The 17925-nt window shown below is 36.3% G+C and overlaps 1 long non-coding RNA gene across 1 annotated transcript in view; it reads right to left on the bottom strand.

The window, feature by feature from the left end:
- Positions 1–17925, bottom strand: part of LOC141504368 (uncharacterized) — a 124683-nt gene that overhangs the window by 29896 nt on the left and 76862 nt on the right. Inside the window, exon 2 of the long non-coding RNA XR_012473326.1 lies at positions 9712–9832. This is a non-coding gene — a long non-coding RNA (uncharacterized LOC141504368). The remainder of the gene's footprint in view (positions 1–9711; positions 9833–17925) is intronic.

Raw genomic sequence — 17925 nt, 5'->3', positions numbered from 1 at the left:
GGTATGAGGGAATTAGCCTGGATTTACTCCACAAATCTTATAATGATTAGAACTGAAGATTTGTCCATTGTGGACTGTATTCATCTAGTTATTCCCCCTGTCCTTTCTCTGTAGCACAGAATCTCAGAACTACGAAAAAAGACTTTGGAGATAATCTAGTCCAACTGCTTCTTTTTGCAATTTAGAAAATTGAATTTGGAGTAAAAATGCATCCATGGTGAAGTAGATTAGTCATTGACCATGAAGTATGAAAGACCTCAGTTAATATTCTTATTGTATAGTCTTAGGCGAATGATTTCATCTCTCTGTGCCTGAGTTTCCACATCTGTCATAGGAGGGGGTTGGATTGAATGGCCTTTATAGAGTATTGGCTCAGGAGGCAGGAAGACCTGAGCTCAATTCCAGGCCCAGAAACTTCTTAGATGTGTAATCCTAGGTGAGTGATTTAACCTCTGCCTGACTCAGTTCCTTATTTATAAAAGTGGGAATTATAATAGCACCTACTTCCCAGGGTTATTGCAAAGATAAAGTGAGAAAATGTTCATAAAGTACTCTTCAAACTTTAAAGTGTTAAATAAATGCTGACTTTATCATTATCACTTATCATCATCATCATCATCATCATTTATATGATCCTATTAGATACGCATGGTCACACAGTCACTAAGAGACAGAGATGGAAGTAGAACACGGGTCTTTTGACTTTTGAGTCAGTGGTTCTAATATACTATATTGATTTTATTCTGTTTATTGAATATGTCTGGGCAGCACTGTCCTTGTGGCTTGGAAAAGGTCATAACTTAAAGACCTATTAATATGTCAACCAGATCAGAACCAGTCTCTAACTGGAATGGTCAGAGATTTACAGAGAAGTCTAGAGACAAGAAAGTCAAGATACAAACAGAAGAATAGTGATTTTCAAAGTGAAGAGACAAGCAAGGACAACTGTGCCCTTATAGGAGGGTCCTTCTTTGGTGTGGGTAGATCCGCATACTTATACCTATGACTGTGCAGTGGTTTGTAGCCCTGACTATAAAAGGGGTAGACCCAACTATGTGACAAACTTGATTCAGAACAGAGCTTCATGTCTAGAACAGGGAACACCTGGTGTTGGTGGGAAACAATTTTAGGATTTGGCTATGGTTGAGATCATCCAGGGGGTGAGATCATCCAGCATGCAAAGAATTGTTGTTATGCTAAGCTCATGGCATAGCCAACTTGCTGAGTCTTAATTCTGGGAAGCAGGTGTCTCCAAAATGTCTTGGCAAATAATAATTTAATTCAATTTAATTTATAGTAATGCCAGATTCCAGTCAAGATGACTTGCAATATATGACATGTGCCCTTGTGACATGACCCTCATGGCGGCTTCAGTCCAACAAACATTTGTGTCTGTAGCTAGGGTGGAGCACTGAAAACTAGAGACATTTTTAGTGTTTATAGCACTTAAAATCTTTCAACTCCATAGGGAAGACTGAGCTGAGTCCATAGTAGGAATAATTCATTAAGATGGAATGCAGATGATGGACTTTCTGGATCTTCTTTCTCTCTCTGGTCATCCTGCTCTTTTTCTTTGTGTTGCCCCAGGGAACAAAATGTCTACTTATCTCTCTGCAAATATTCATTTATTAAAAAACAAACAAATAAACAAAAACTATTAAGTAGCTGTTGTGGACAGAACATTGTGCCAGGAACAGGGAGAAATGAAAAATTTGCATATGAAAGTCTTTGACCTAGTGGGACTTCTGGTCTGGAAAGGACCCAAGACACAAAAAAGGTAGCCTGTACTTAATCTTTATCCCATAATTTAACAATTTTATATTGTTTTGTATCATTCTTTTTGCTGTATGTGTGCAAATATGTTTTCTTTACTTTTATTCTAAGCTCCTGAAGAGAAAGGGGAATCCTTTCCATATCTATCGGATGCATAATACATATTTTTCTTCCTGATTTGTGATTTCACTGATATGGAAAACTTACTATGAGTTGATCCCTTCTACCTACATAGATCAGTGACTATTCTGCACTTAGAGTATTAGAGAATTATCTGGAGGCCCTGTTAGAATGAATGACTTGTCTAGGGTCATATGGCCATATGTTTCAGAGACAAAATTTTAACCAGGGTCTTTTGTACTATATCCTCTATGCCATGATGACTTTCAGAGTTTAAAAAATAGTACTTGTTAACTAAATACTGTTTGATTTGCATGAAATGGTAAAAGGCAATAGATGTCACCACTACTAGCATTGTCTAGCAGAGTACATTGATGAAAATGCTCAGTAAATGCTGAAGGAATGAAGGAAGGAAGGAAGGAATGAATGAATGAATGAATGAATGAATGAAAAGGCAAATAAATTGAATGAATAGATATGAATGAGAAGGAGTCATTTCAAGCAATGGTTCTTAACCTATGAGCTCTGGTCTCTTCAAAATTTGAACAGCTATATTATAAATCTACTTTGTTCTGGTGGTATTAAAACCTACTGGAACAAGTTGTATGTGGGACCATATATAAAGTTGAATCTGATATCATTTCAATCAAACTTCTAATTTCTAAAAGTTTCAAAGGAGAACCAATCATTTCATTAAGTGATTTACTATATTATAGAAATAAATATTATTTCTTTGGACTGAATACATTATATATATATATATATATATACATGCATACATACACACACACGTGTGTATATAAAAGGTTTTTTAAATGAATATAGATTGTCGTGATTAATTAAATTTTTAAAAACAGGAATCCTGAATTCAAAAGTTTTTCCACACTCTCAGTTTGAAAGGAACCTTTAAGGTCATGCAGTCCAAACATTTCTTGAAGAAAAATAAAGATCCCTTTGACAAGGTATCTGACAAACCTCTTTTTAAAGCCCTCCAGTGAATCAGAACTTACTTCTGAACATTGCCCATCCCACTTCTAGATAGCTCTACTACTTAGGAATTTTTTTCCCCTCAAGAGAATCCCAACTTTTTCACTTTGCCTCCTTTTACTCTTTTGAGGGGTAAATAGCAAGCCCACTTGTGATTTTCATATGGCTGGTCTTCAAATAGTATCATTGGTTTAGAAATGAAAGGGAATTCATAGACCATCATGTCTGGCACTTGAATGCAGCTCTTATCTTTGTCCCTTGAATCTGTCCTTCTCCTTGTTATAAATCTCCAGTTCATAATATTGCTCTCCATTTCAATTTCACAATTGAGAAATCTTTCATTTGTCATGAAAGTGAAGCCCTTCACTATTCTAGTGACCTTTCTCTAGACACTTCCAATCTTAATCAAGACCTTGCTTAAATGAGGTATCTATAACAGAATGCATTGTACCAGATGTGATCTTAAAAGGACAATGTACAATTTTTTTGTGTGATTTTGTTTTGTCTCAATCCAAATCCTGTATTTGAGAAGACTGAGAATCTCTAATATACCCAAGATTCTCCTTCAGAGATAAGTAGGACTAAGTCACCTCTAAGGGCACTTCAGGTTCATAAAAGGTTTGCAAAACAAAGTGCTATTTCAGGTCTAAGGGGAAATGTCATGAGGGAGGAGGGAAATAAGGTCAATTTAGCTGGTGTTTTAAAGTTTGATAGTTAATGTTAAATTCACAACAAAATGATTTTTAAAAGTAAACAATAGCAGTTCATATTCAAAAATACTTTGTATGTAGTTTTCTTTGAGCCTCACCACAACCTATGGAGATGGATAGGGGAAAACTTTTATTCCCATTTTACAGTTAAAGAAACTGAGGTTCAAAGAAGTTAAATGATTTGCCCAAAGTCACAGAGAACCCACATTTGAACTTAGTAGCTCTACCTATAAGTCTAAGGTTCTTTCAAAAACTCCACAGCATAAAGATGCAGCAAATTTTTTAGTGACTGAAAAAAATTGTAGCATCAAGAAATTTTCATTAGCTTTATAAAAACTGATATAGAGAGCGAGTGTATTACAGTTGATAGATAACTAGTCTTGAAGCCAGAAAGATTTAAGTTTAAATCTATCTATATTTTCATGTATCTATCTCTACATACGCATATAAGTGTATATGTATGAATATGCATATATATGTGTGTGTTTATACACACATAAACACATATAGTGTAGGCAACACAAGTCACTCACTCTCTCACTTTCTAATCATCCCAGACAATTCTCTGATACTATAAATTGCAGAGCAGGTGCCAATCTGTATTCAGAGAGGAAGTTTCATCAGTTGTAGTTCCCTACATTGATGATAAAAGCATATGTTCAATAATACCTTTTAATGGAATGAATTATTTAATTATTTTTGTCCCAATTTTTCTTTCTTTGTCTTTCTGCTCTTTCTCAGTGTAAACACACACACACACACACACACACACACACACACACACACACACACAAAGGTAAGATTAAGAAGTTTCTTCTTTCCACAAGCTTACATTCAACTAAAAGAGCTTATTTTATACTTACATAATTATGAACTGTTGATTCTTCAAGCAATTTGTCATAGAGACAAACTACAACAAGTTTCCTATGCAATGGAATTCCAACCAAAAAAGGGCATCTTCCCTCTCAAAATACTTCCCCATCACCTGTTCCCTGAAATGACTTTCTTAGTAGGGAATGAAACCTTACAATTCCAAAATCAGAAATTAGGCTTAAAACATAAACATTCTTTCTAATAATGTAGCAATTTAAGTATATGCATAATAAGGTATAAATGTATTACTACTCTTAGATCTTTCTTTAGAATAAGTTTAAATAAGAAGAAATGGGAAGGAGTAGAAGCTAGACAGAGGGGGTCTCAGAAAGGGAGAAGGAAATTTAAAAGGCTAATTGCAGAGAAGTATAGTTTTATAGTTAGAAAAGACCTTTTAGGTATTGTCCTGGAGTCAGGAGGATCTAAGTTCAAATCTGACTTCAGATACTTACTGTGTGACCTTCGGTAAGTCATTTAACCCTGATTGCAGGACAAAGATTGCAGACAGAGAGAGAGAGAGAGAGAGACAGAGAGAGACAGAGAGAGAGAGAGACAGAGAGAGAGAGAGACAGAGACAGAGACAGAGACAGAGACAGAGACAGAGACAGAGACAGAGACAGAGACAGAGACAGAGAGACAGAGAGGCTATCGAGAAAATGACTTGTCCAGAGCAATACAGGTAGAAAGTGCCTTAGCTGAAATTGAAAACCCAGTCCATCCTCATTCCAATTGAGTTTTGTAGTTCTGAAGACTATACCACCATTTGACTTAAAGCGATGCCTCTATATTATGATGAACATAGTTTCATTAAGAACAAATTGATCATGACAAACTAACAATATTTTTTTGAGAGTTGCTAAACTAGTGCATTGGCCAGTAAAATGTTCTAGAATATCACACCTAGATTTTTATCAAAGCATTTAACAAAGTCTCTAATGCTATTCTTGTAGACAAGATAGAGGAAAGAAGGCTAACATGAGGTAGAAATTTGAACAACTGAACCCACAGAAAAACCAATAATGAAACAATGACATCTTGGAGGGAGGGTTTTTGTAGAAGTTTCCTGGCATCTGAACTTGCTCTCTGTTCTGTTTAATATTTTTATCAATGATTTGTATAAAATGGTGAGAAAAATAAATCTGAGGAGTTGACGCTGGGAAGAAAAACTAAAACACAGGGAAAAAAAGGACAAATATCCATAAAATTCTCAGGAGAACTAGAACGATGGTTGAAAGTCAATCAGATGAAATTTAATAGAGGAATGTAATAGCCTACACTTTCTCAACTAAATGATTTTAACAGGTTGTCAGTTATATTGGAAAATGTAATGGATTTGGAGGCAAAGAACCTGAATTCAAATATTAGCTTTGCCCCCTTACTAAGTTGGTTGATATTGGACAAGACAATGAACCTCCCAGGGCTGTTTCTTGGTCTTTAACAATCAGAGATTGAAATAGATGGTCTCTAAAGTCCCTTCTAACTCCAGATCTATGATCCTATGGTGAAAAAAGCTTAACTAGCAACAGGTTCATGGGAAAAATACTCATAATTTTCATTAAATTCTTAGTATGAAATTTAACACCAAAAAAAAAAAAAAGATAATGAAATCTTATACTGTTCTAAGAAAAGCATAGTGTCCTGACAGAGGGAGGTGATAGAACCACTGAACTCTGATCACATCTGGAGCATTATGTTCCATTCCAAGTCACCCCATTTTTAAAGTACATTGACAAAATGATGTACATCTAAAAGGTGTCCAGGGCAATGAGGAGACTGAAGAATAAGGCATATAGAAGTTAATTAAAGGAAACTTGAATATGTAGTCTGAAGAACAGAAAACTTGGTAGGGATAGAGAAGAGGGAAATGATAAATGTTTTCAAGAATTTAAAGGACTGATGTGAAAAAGAGAATAGATTTATTAGAAAGTACATTTGTTCTACCTGGCCCAAGATGGCAGAATAAGGAACAATGAGTAAAAATTGCAGAAAAAGCAGAATTCACTTTGAAATAAAGAAAAACTAGGACAAATTTTCTAATAATTAGAACTTTCCTAAAAGGCAATGGACTGCTTCAGGAGGCAACAGACTTCTTACTAGGGGTCTTCAAACCTACATAGAAGAATTAGGAGTATTGTAAAGGGGACCTACAGAGTGAACCCCAAGATATTTATCATCTCTGTCAGCACTTAGATTTTTTAAAACAAATCTTGCCTTGTCAGATATACATGACTTCATTCTAGATAGAGTCAACAAATATTTTCTACTGTGCATTTTGATCTGATGTATTTGGACACAAGAACTATATTTTGCAGCTAATATACCTAGAAATGTATAATTCCCCAGATATATCATTTAGCATAATGGTGTCACTTTTTTCTTTATAAACACAGAAAAAAAATAATACCCCACATTTTGTTGCACTCTGCTGTCAGTCCCTGGAGAGTTAGTGAGATAGGCTACCACAGTGAAACAGAAATAACAACCACCTACCTACCTTAGTCAAATAGAAAAGAGAAATCAGGGCCATCTGGTATGAGTAGATGTGGGTGGGTGAAAGATATGAAGAGATTTGTTCTTTAGGGAAAAGAGCAAAATGTACTGCTTAATTTTTACTTCCTCCTTTTATTTTTCTAGGCAACTGTTTCATTTTGTCTGCATGTATTAGATTATAAGGGCACTTAGGTAGCAAAATGGAGAAAGCACCAAATCTAGAATCAGGAAGACTCATCTTCCTGAGTTCAAAATTGATCTCAAATACTTAACTGTGTGACCCTGGGTGAATCACTTAGCCCTGTTTGCCTCAGTTTCTTCATTTGTCATATAAGTGGGAGAAGAAAACTGCTCCAATATCTTTGTTAAAAAAAATCCCCAAATGAGATCAAGAAGAGTCAAGCAAAATTTAAAAAAATAATAATGCTGAACAACAATTACATTATAAACTCCAAATATAACATAAGTTCCCTGAGGGCAGTGTCTTCCATACTCATCCCTTTTCTTCTCATCCCCATTCCAAACATAATGTTTTACTTCTAGTACCTTACTAACTCCTTATCTATCCTTCTTTTATGTTATTTTTTGTGTATGGTATCAAAAACAGGAAAACCAAACAGAAACCTTGTATAATTTGTCATTTTCCCAAAGTTCCAAAGGGAATTCGAAAAGTCACTTAAATTTCTTTATATTAGAGTTCTACTGCCAGCAACTTCTTCTGGCTTAAATCTTGTTTTGGTGTGTTTTCTGGTACTCAAACTACATAAATATGAGATGGTTTTTCCCTGTGTCTCTGTTTGTCTATCCCTCTCTATCTCCAGAGGTTCCCTCCCTGCCTGTTTTTCTCACTGTCTCTGCCTATCTATCCCTGACTCTATTTCCCTTGACCTTTCTGTCCATCAGTCTGTCTCTCTATCTGTCAAACACACATACACACGCACACACACACACACACACACACACACACACACACACACACACACACACGTTCACTTCTCTTTGGCTCTCCACAGCGTCATGAACACTTAACTTCCCCAAACTACTCAAATGTCAGGGGCAGGGGAGAGAAGACATACCCTAGCCTATCCCCAAGTGCCAGATCACTGGAGTCAAAGTCTAAATTGCAGAAACTCATGAAGGAAGGATACAACCAGGAAAGGTTCCCCAGAAGATTGAGATTTGAACAAAGGTCACACCATTAGCTTTGGGGTGATCATGTGTTTCAGACATACCATATCAACACACTCTTCTGTCTCTTCCTCTTCCACAGTTCAACTCTACCAGGAAATTCAAACGCAGCCAATCACCATTCCATCCTTACCCATCCTACCATTGTCACTTTGTCATTCTTTTCATAAACAAAGCCTGAAATTTCCTCCACTTTAATTCTCTTCCTTTTAAACTTGTGAGCATTTCCCAAAAACCTGCTCATGTGGTTGTTCCGCCCTGTGGAAAAGGAGAGAGCATATGAAATTGAGAACTAGTTAGGATACCTTGAATTCTAATCCTGACCTTGGAAAGAACCAATTAATCCAGTCACTTTTAGCAAATTATTCCCCTTCTCTGGGCTTCCATTCCTTATAAGTATAATGAGAGGATTAGATTAAATTATTTCTAGGGTTCCTTCCAATTCTGTCAGATGCTAAACTGTTAGCTCATAAACTATCTAGACTACTGAGAGTAGACTAATTTTCTAAAAATAAGTTCTTAACTTCAGTTTCTCTAAATCATAATTGTCATATCGCTTGAGCATTTGAAGGTTTACAGTGTTTTTCATGCACTAATACAAATAGAATGATTCCTACCCTATAGATTAAGAAATTGAGGATCCTGGGAGATGAAGTGATTTGTCAAAGGTCCCACAGAACCTTTATTTTTTCCATTATGCCTTATTTTTCAGTTACATGCTAAAACATTTTTGGCAGGAATATGGGGTGTTACTGGCCTCCACAGGGTGAAGGCTCCTTATGAAATCCATTACAAAGGTGGAATGACCCCCAGCCAATCACACAACTAGGAGAGTTCTCCTAATCCCATTCCAGAAATGACAAACCTAAGAGAAGAAACCAGTCCCTAACTAGTCAGGGGTAACTTAGAGGTTTCCAACTAATGAAACTGAGTTTGCACAGTTAGGTATTTGAATATTATCCTGCCCCCGCCCCATGACGATTGTGGTTCATTAGCATAACATGCTAATGCTAACATATCATGGAATGGGCTCTCATAGACTGTCACTCAAATTCTGAGAGCCTATGAAAATCCAAGCTGGAGGGGAAAGGGTTCCTAAAACTATATAACAAATGGTATTATACCACAGTGTGTCTTGCAAGATCCATGAATAAAGTGTTCAATTCTACTCTCACACCAGCAGATTTGTTTCTTTTATAGATAACACTTAAGAAAGAAAGGAAAGAAGGAGGAAGGAAGGAAGGAAGGAAGGAAGGAAGGAAGGAAGGAAGGAAGGAAGGAAGGAAGGAAGGAAGGAAGGAAAAATAGCTATCTTTCAGTCTATATTCAGACAACATCAATTCATCAATTTTACAAAATTGTCTTCTCTTTTTTTTTGGAGACAGATATAAGAGCCAGGATTAAAACTCAGGCCTTCTTATGCCAAATCACTACAGTATCCTTCTTCCTCTTCAAGAATAATGAACAAACAACAATGGCAACCTAAAATACCCAGGCTACTTCTTAGAGGTAATTAATCTTTTGGAAAATCTGTAGGAGGATAAAATGTCTGATTTCACCAAGTACTTACATAGTATTGTTTACAATTCAGCTGAAAGGAATTTCCAATGACTCCTGTTTTCCTCTCTCATCTTGAAGACCTGCTGGGTCAGCTTCTTTTGCTACGTGAAGATCCTCTACCTTTGTGGGGCCTGGAATCGGAAAGAGGGTGGAAGAAAAAATCATGTTCACAACATGCTTGGTTATTAGAAGACTAATTAAAGTGAACTTTCATAGTATTAGGAAACCCGGGTCATTTGGGTGTGCAAACAAGGCTCCTCTTAATAAATAAGAGCTCTAACAATAGAACCTGCTGGCTACACATCTCTAAAAATTCACACAGGTTTCTGACATCTTGTATTGTTCAGACTGTAGGAAAATTTTTTGTTGTTGTTTTGAAATATATTAACTTTTTTTTTTGGCTGTGTAGTGGGATGTTAACAGAGACAAGTTGTTTCCTCTCAGCAATTTTAAGTTTCTAAAAATGGCCCTTATGGAAAACTGAAAGATCCAAACAACAAAATAAGCCTCACAACAATATTGTTATCTTCTTTCCAATGGCCATAGCTAACCCAGTAAGTTTACCCCAGGTTACTTTAGTGGGAGTTTTAAAAAGGTCATTGCAGTGCAATGAGTGTGGTACCAGTTTGAATTTCTAGCTCTATTATCTTGCTCAATCACTCAATTTTTCAATAAAATGAGGATAAAAATATTCAGGGGTCACTCAGATTCCGCCTTATAAAACCTGACTTCAATGAGAATATATAGGGAATGAGATAGTACCTCTAAAAACATTTTTTTGTAACCACACAATGCCTTGCATATCACAAGTATTTACTAATTCCTCCCCAACATTGCCCTTGTCCCTCTAGGGATACCTCTGACTCTTCGGCTTCCTCCTCCATTTACTGTCTCTACAGAAATTCTATTGGAAGAAGTAATAGCATCAACCTTAATAAATAATCTAATCTTAAGAAATCTTTGCTGATTTGGTTTGTATCCTGTTTTTCTCTGAGACTACAGAGAACTCAAAACAACACAAAGCATAAGTGTGCACTACATTCATTCACTCTTTCATTCACACTTCCAGGAGACAACAGTGAGGTATAGTAGAGAGGGTGCTGGACTTGGGTTCAAAACCCATTTAGTCATTTGACCTGACTGCTGAACTTCAATTTACTCACCTGTGAAATGTAGATTGAGCAATTGAATGGTACAATGGATATAGCCCTGGTCCTGAGTTCAAATTTGACCTCAGACACTATTTGTGTGAGCCTGGTCAAGACACTTCACCCTGATTGCCTCAGTTTCCTCATCTACAAAATGAGCTGGAGAAAGAAATGAAAAATCACTCCTATATCTTTGCCAAAAAAAACCCAAATTTGGGTCACAGCTGAAAACAACTAAAACAACAAAATGCAGAGGATGGTAGCGCTTATCTTCTGTAGTGTGTGTTGTTATGTTGTTATGAAGCTTAAGACAATTATTATATGTAAAATCATCATTTCCTAGTCCCTGCCTTTAGGTGACTATAATCTTGTAGATAACAATTTCAACCCTGTGAGACATAGAAGAAGAATCTGGTTGTGAGGATAAAGTGAGAGACTAGTTGTAAAGCACTCTGCAAACCTTAAATGTGCTTTATAAATGTGAATTATTACTGTTGTTACTAATAGAAATGTCTGGAACTGGTCTTCCACTGCTGGCTATCCCCACAGTTTAGAGGCCATAAGATTTCAGCAAGTCACTGAGTTGCTTGCATCATTTATCAGGGAACGTTTGCTTGTATAATTTTTCATCTTTCTCTAAATTGCCCCACACAAAGCAAGCTTTAACAAGTGTCAGCTGACTGACTTGCTTACAAATGACCGAAGTGGGCATAGAAAAGACAAATGCTGCTGCCTTACCAAAATGGTCCTTCTAGCGATATCTCTCTGAACTTCTGTTCTCCCTTGATTCTCACCATGTGTTCTTAGAGACCAGGCTGCATCTTGTCCCAAATGGACATTCTCTGCACAGCTGATGGGACAGAGCTTATGTTCTCACTAAACAGAACAGCTCCAGACAGCAGCTGAACAGGGAGACTAAGCCTGAATACAAACACTCTGGATAAACTGCTCTTTTATATGCTAATAAATTTCACCCAGATTAAAACTACAGCTCAACAAGAACACCATTTCTTTTCTTTTTAAAAAGAAAAATTATAAGCAAATCATCTGTAAATTGCTTTAACCATTCTCTTCAAACTCTTCTCCTCTTTGAAAAAAAAAAACCCTGAATATTCAAGCCATTAAAAATGTATAATCCAGATGTTTACTATATTAAAGATCACAAATCCTTTTCTTCGGTAACATACTTGGATAAATTTATTGTATTTGGCATGGACTATGATTATGGAGTTTAGGCAATCCCCAAGGCCCAGCTTTGACCATGGTCTCTTGTATATACAGCAAGCAAATGGTCCTCCTTCTCTCCCTCCCCTTTTTTTTTTTCTATATCCCACCCTCCCTTTCTGTGTTTATTCATTTGGCTTTTCTGGCTCTGTTTGCTTTTCATCTTCTACTATCCAGTTCAGCCTTGCTCCTTTTTAATGCCTGACAATAAAGAAGATCTTTGCTGCCTGGATAATCCTTCTGAAGGGATAGGAAGCAGTGTCACCTGAGCAGGTTCACTTCTGTGCTTGATATCATGCAGGTTACATTGAGCACCATGTAGAAATTATTAGACAGAGGAAGTTCTGCCCTACTCAGCTTTGTCAGTCAATCCTAACTCCAGATGTGACTCCCTGAACCGTATATTTTTCGAACAAAGTGACAGAGAAATGAAACTTTTGAAAATTAAATCTTATCTCAACACACTGAGGACCCTGCTAAAAATGAAATTTATAGTACACTCTTTGTCAAGTGACGATGGCTCCTCTCTGCTCCTTAGATTTCAATTTCTAAAGAAGAAGAAGAAAAAAAACAGAGTTGGAATATGTTGGTCCCAGTCTTATATCAACACTAATTAGTTGTGACTTTAGGTAGGTTATTTAGCATAACTGACATTGGTTTCTTCATCTGTAAAATGAGAGGATCAGAAGAGACAATCTTCAAGATCTCAATCTCCTCTAAAATTCCATGATTCTCTATTTTAGATTTGCTCTGAACAAGATACTGTTTTCTGGGACTAATGAAGAATTTGGAAGGGGTACTTTCCTGGTGGGTGCAAGCAACAATTTTGCTAAGCCAATATGAAAAAGAAGGAAGAAAAGATGCCTGTGGAATCTGTGAGGAAGGGAAAGAAAAGCAGATGAGATGGTAACAGGTTAGGGTCCAAAATATAGAATGTTCTACCTGAATCAGGGTCTCAGTGTGCTTCAGTTCCAAGGCACTCTACCCAACAATGCTTGTATGACATCATGGAGTGAGTATTTGATCTAGAGTCAGGAAGACCTCTCTTCAAATACAGCCCCTGATTGGGAACATGGGAACATTTGAGCCTCTACTTACTCATCTGTAAAAGATGGCCAAACTTCCCTGAAATACCTGTTGTAGAGTTATGAGGCTCACATGAGGTATTACATGTAAAGCATTTTGCAAGTGCTAAGTTCCTGAATCAATTAATATTTCCATCAGATCAAGGCATAAAGGTAATAATGCTAATACTAATAAATAGCAAAAATTTAAGTAGTGTTTTCAGGTTTGTGAAGCACCTTACAAATATCTCCTTTGATCCTCTATCCTGCTTGCCAAGGTGAAGTGATCTTGGGCTCCTAATGAGTCTACCAACAAAACCAAGCCAGCAAATTTCCCTTCTTTCACTCTATTCCTCACACAGGACACTCCATCTGCCATCTTTGTCACACTGCCCTGACTGTCTCCCATTCCTGGGAGTCATTCTCTTTTTACTTCTACCTTGAAGCATCTCATCTTTCACCAAGTTCAAGTATCATCTTTTGCATGAAAACTTTCCTAATCTCCCTAAATACTGGTGCTCTCCCATTTAAACTGGTATGTAACTATTTTGCATCTGTTTGTATTCATTCTCTTTTCTATTTATTTTGTGTACATTTATATAAGTACAAGATATTTCTTTCAGGAGGATATGGGTTCCTTGTGAGAAGGGATCATTATATTCTTTGTATTTGTTTCTTCATTACCTAACACAATACTGGGAAGTTAAAGATGTACTTCTTGGTCGATTTAATGGTCCTATCAAATTGGAAAGTCAGTCAATAAATATTTCTTAAGCTTCTGTCATGTCACTGTGCTAAGTCACAGTGATGGTACAAAAAAATTAAAATAAAAGACAGTCCCTACTTTCCAGAAGCTCACAGTCAATGGGGCAGGGGATGGAGTTTGGAATGGAGGATGTTTGGAAAAGTCTTCTGAATATAGGTCTAGCTAGGTCTGAAAAAATGTCATCACCAGAAGACTGTTCAATCAACAGTTATTTGAGCTATGGCAAAAGACAGAGACTCTCCTGTCAGAGAGAGTCAGAATCTGCATGAGCAAAGGAGTTACCCATACCAGAGAAATCTCAGATCCTTGAAATATAATGCTTTCACTCTAATGCACTTAGTTCAATGGGGCTCAAAATTTTAAATATATATAATTAAAGCACCAGTCATGAAATTAGGAAGACCTGATTTCAAATCCAGTGTCAGACACTTACTTGCTATGAGACCCTAGAGAAGTCACTTAATGCTGATTGCCTCCAAAAAAATTAAAATTAAAAAAATAAAATAAAATGTGTGTATGGCTCATTGAAAGATGAATTTTTTACAAATATGGTATTATTTATAATCTAAGCAATATTGCATGAAGTAGAATAGTAATGCTTATTAATATTTTTTATTGAACATTTATAAACCTGTTGATTGCAAAGCACTTTTTCACAAGAGCCCTTTGAGCTATGTAGTATATATATTATATATATATATATATATAATATATATATACACAATTTCCCCATTTTATAAATGAGAAAAGTGAGACTCAGAGACTTCCCTAAGATTACATAATCAGTAAGTGCCAGGACTAGGATATGAACTCAGGTTTCCTGATTGCAAGTTCAGTAGTTTTTCTACTTCACCACAATGATATGCAATGGCTTAACATGTGGTCTCAATTAGGTGAACATCTGGCAATGAATACTTGAAGCTTTCTTTCTCAATTTATCAGCTCTCCAAGAGTGTGTATCTTATTGAGATATTTGGTGTTGGTTGTGTCTCACTGTTTATTACAGCTCTTTCCATGAATAGTTCAAAGGGTAACCACAATGGATGATTCCAAAAAATATTTCCCTTACTAATATTTCCCATATTGCTTCTCCAGATTTTAAAACTTAGGGTTTTTCTATGTGTTACCATACCATATTAATGGTATTTCACAACAGCTGCTAAGTAATGAAAAATGAATTTCCTCTTTTCTATCTTGCATTGTTTTTCCTGAGAGTCTTAATAAAATTACCATTGTGCATCATGGAGTCATTTAGTTATTTTTATCTCCTTTCTCACTAATGAATGCCAGGACATTTTCCTGCCTTTTTGTTGTTTTATTATTGGCCCATATCTTGATTCGGTACATTAGACTAATTTCTCATTTTGCCTAATTCTTCAGTTTATTTTTTCTGTAATGAGACTTCCTTAAATCTTAACAATTCTTATGCTGAAATGTTTTGCAATATTTTAGAGGTTCTGTGTGTGAATATTTAGGATAACTACACAACCATGACACCTTTACCAGGTGTCAAACACAATTCCCAAGAGCCACGTGTAGTCCATAGCACTCACAAGTGAGACTAAACTAGATTAAAATGTAATTGGGAAACATTTATAAATAAATAAAAAATTAATAAAATAAAGCAAAGCATAGCTAATATTACATTTTAAAACTAAGTCATTATGTGTCTCACAGTCATATCCAACTCTTAAATTAACCCATTGTTGTTATTCTCTCTCTCTCTCTCTCTCTCTCTCTCTCTCTCTCTCTCTGTCCAATGAGGTTAAGTGACTTGTCTGAGGTCACACAGCTAGTAAGTAACAAGAGTTGGAGGCTGGATTTGAACATTTGAACTCAGGCCTTCCTGACTCCAGGGTCAATACTCTGTTCACTGCATTTGGTGTTTTCTTGGCAAAGTTAATAGAATGGTCTTCCATTTCATTCTTCAGCTCTTTTATAGAGGAAGAAACTGAGACAAACAGTGTTAAATGACTTGTTCAGAGACCCACAGCTGGTATGTCCAGAACTCTATCCACTGTAACACCTAATGGCCCTGATATCAATGTAAATATTATTAAAGAAAAGGCAATATTCTTAAAACGTTCAGTTCTAGTAGAAAATCCCACCGATCTCTCTCTCCTAGTTGGATTAGAAAAAAAAAATTCTTTTCAACTTTGCTCAAGACCCCTAGCAGCTAAGGAGAGAAATGTAACTTGCCTTAAAACTTTACCAGTGCATAGAGCACCTGGAGTCAGGAGTACCTGAGTTCAAATCTACCCTCAGACACTTAATAATTACCAAGCTGTGTGACCTTGGACAAGCCACTTAACCCCATTGCCTTGCAAAAACCTAAAAAAAAAAAAAACCTTTACCTCATTGAGACACAACAAAAACAGTCTAAATAACTAAAGATCTTTATTCCTGTTTCAAGATCAAGGTTCCCTGTCTCATTTACATAAGAATATGGAATTCTAGTTACATTTTATAGGTCAGAAGAAAATTAGAGTAGAAACAGAGAGATTGAAGGGAAGAAAAAGGATTGAAGAGGCAAACTTCCTCTAGAGGAGATACAAGAAGGAGTAGGCTGAGGTCAGCTTCAAACCTCAGGAAACCTGCTACAAACCAGGGATTGATTTATTTTGACATTGATTATCTAGATTTAAGAAAGTGTTAATATTGCATAAATTTAAAAGTGAGTGAGTGCCTTTTTCTTCCCTTCAGAGGACTGGGGTTGTTAAACATTTACCAGCATACCCTTTTATAAGCTCTTCAGCTTAAATTCTTCAGAGCCTTTAGTAGAAGACTCAAGAAATGAAGTCACTGCAAGACTGGAGATCTGGTAATAGAAATAGCAGTAGGAACAACAGTAGCAGAAGAAGCAATAGTAGTTACAGGGTTCTCAAACCAGTGCAAGCAGTATCAATAATGACAAATGCAGTAACAGTAGTGGTGGTAGTAGTGATAGTCATAGTGGTGGTGGTAGTAATAGTAGTAGTAATGGTGGTGGTGGTGGTGGTAGTAATAGTAGTAGTAATAGTAGTAGTAGTTGCAGTAGCAGCAGCAGCAGTAGAAGCAGTAACAGTAGCAAATTTAGTAATAACAGAAGTAGTAACAGTAACTACAAGAGCAACAGAGGCAGTAGCAGCAATCATAATAGTTATAGCAGTAATAGCAACAACCAGCAGCAGTAGAAGCAATGGCAGAAGTAGCAGTAGTAGCTTAATAGTTGTAGCAGTAATAGTAGTTCTAATTCAACCAGCTCTCATCACTGGCTCCAAGAAAGTACTGTAGCCATACATTTCATAGACAGGCTAAACCAGGTAGAGGCTAATTGAAGGATTTCAAACCAGTTTGTGAATTGGGGGTTGGTGTCTACCTCAAGCATGTGAAAATTTCTCCTCGTGAAATGGTAGGATGAGAAGAGAAGAATTTGTTCCAATGGCCATGAAGACAGCTGAAGCAGGGGAGGTGTGTTCAAGAAAGGCTAGGGTTCCTTTTTAGTTGGAAACCATGTAAATCAGTTTCCTCATTAGAAAAATGAGAGGCTCAACTCCACAATTTCCTTTCCTTCTTTAACACTCTATGATTTTGTGGACTTTTGTCCTCTACCCTGTCCATCCCCAAGGATGAATCATTCAGTTGTTATACTTTCAGCTAGGTCATAAGCATATAACCTTGACAGGGATGGACTAGAGTCAGCTGAAATTCCCTAGAAAGACCAATTGCTAAATTTTCAGTGTGAGCATCTATATACTTCAGACATCAACAAATACTATAAAAAATGACTTGATTTATTGTTTTGTTGATTGTGTGATCAATTATTGGTTAATGAGAGCTTAGTTGGAATTAAATTTATCTGATGTGCTGCAGTCATTTTGTTGGTAAGGATATGGAGTAGGATTAAATAAAAGGAGTCATCAAAGGTTCATATGTACAGGTTCTTAACCAGGTGCCCATGATCTTGGTTTAACAACAATGAAAGTTTGACATAATTTTTTGTTTTGTAGTACTATTATCATCAATTCCACTAAGTTGTTAAT

This window comes from Macrotis lagotis, chromosome 1, assembly GCF_037893015.1.
Source record: "Macrotis lagotis isolate mMagLag1 chromosome 1, bilby.v1.9.chrom.fasta, whole genome shotgun sequence".
In the NCBI taxonomy this organism is placed as follows: Eukaryota; Metazoa; Chordata; class Mammalia; order Peramelemorphia; family Peramelidae; genus Macrotis; species Macrotis lagotis.
This window is presented reverse-complemented; position numbering and strand designations above follow the sequence as displayed.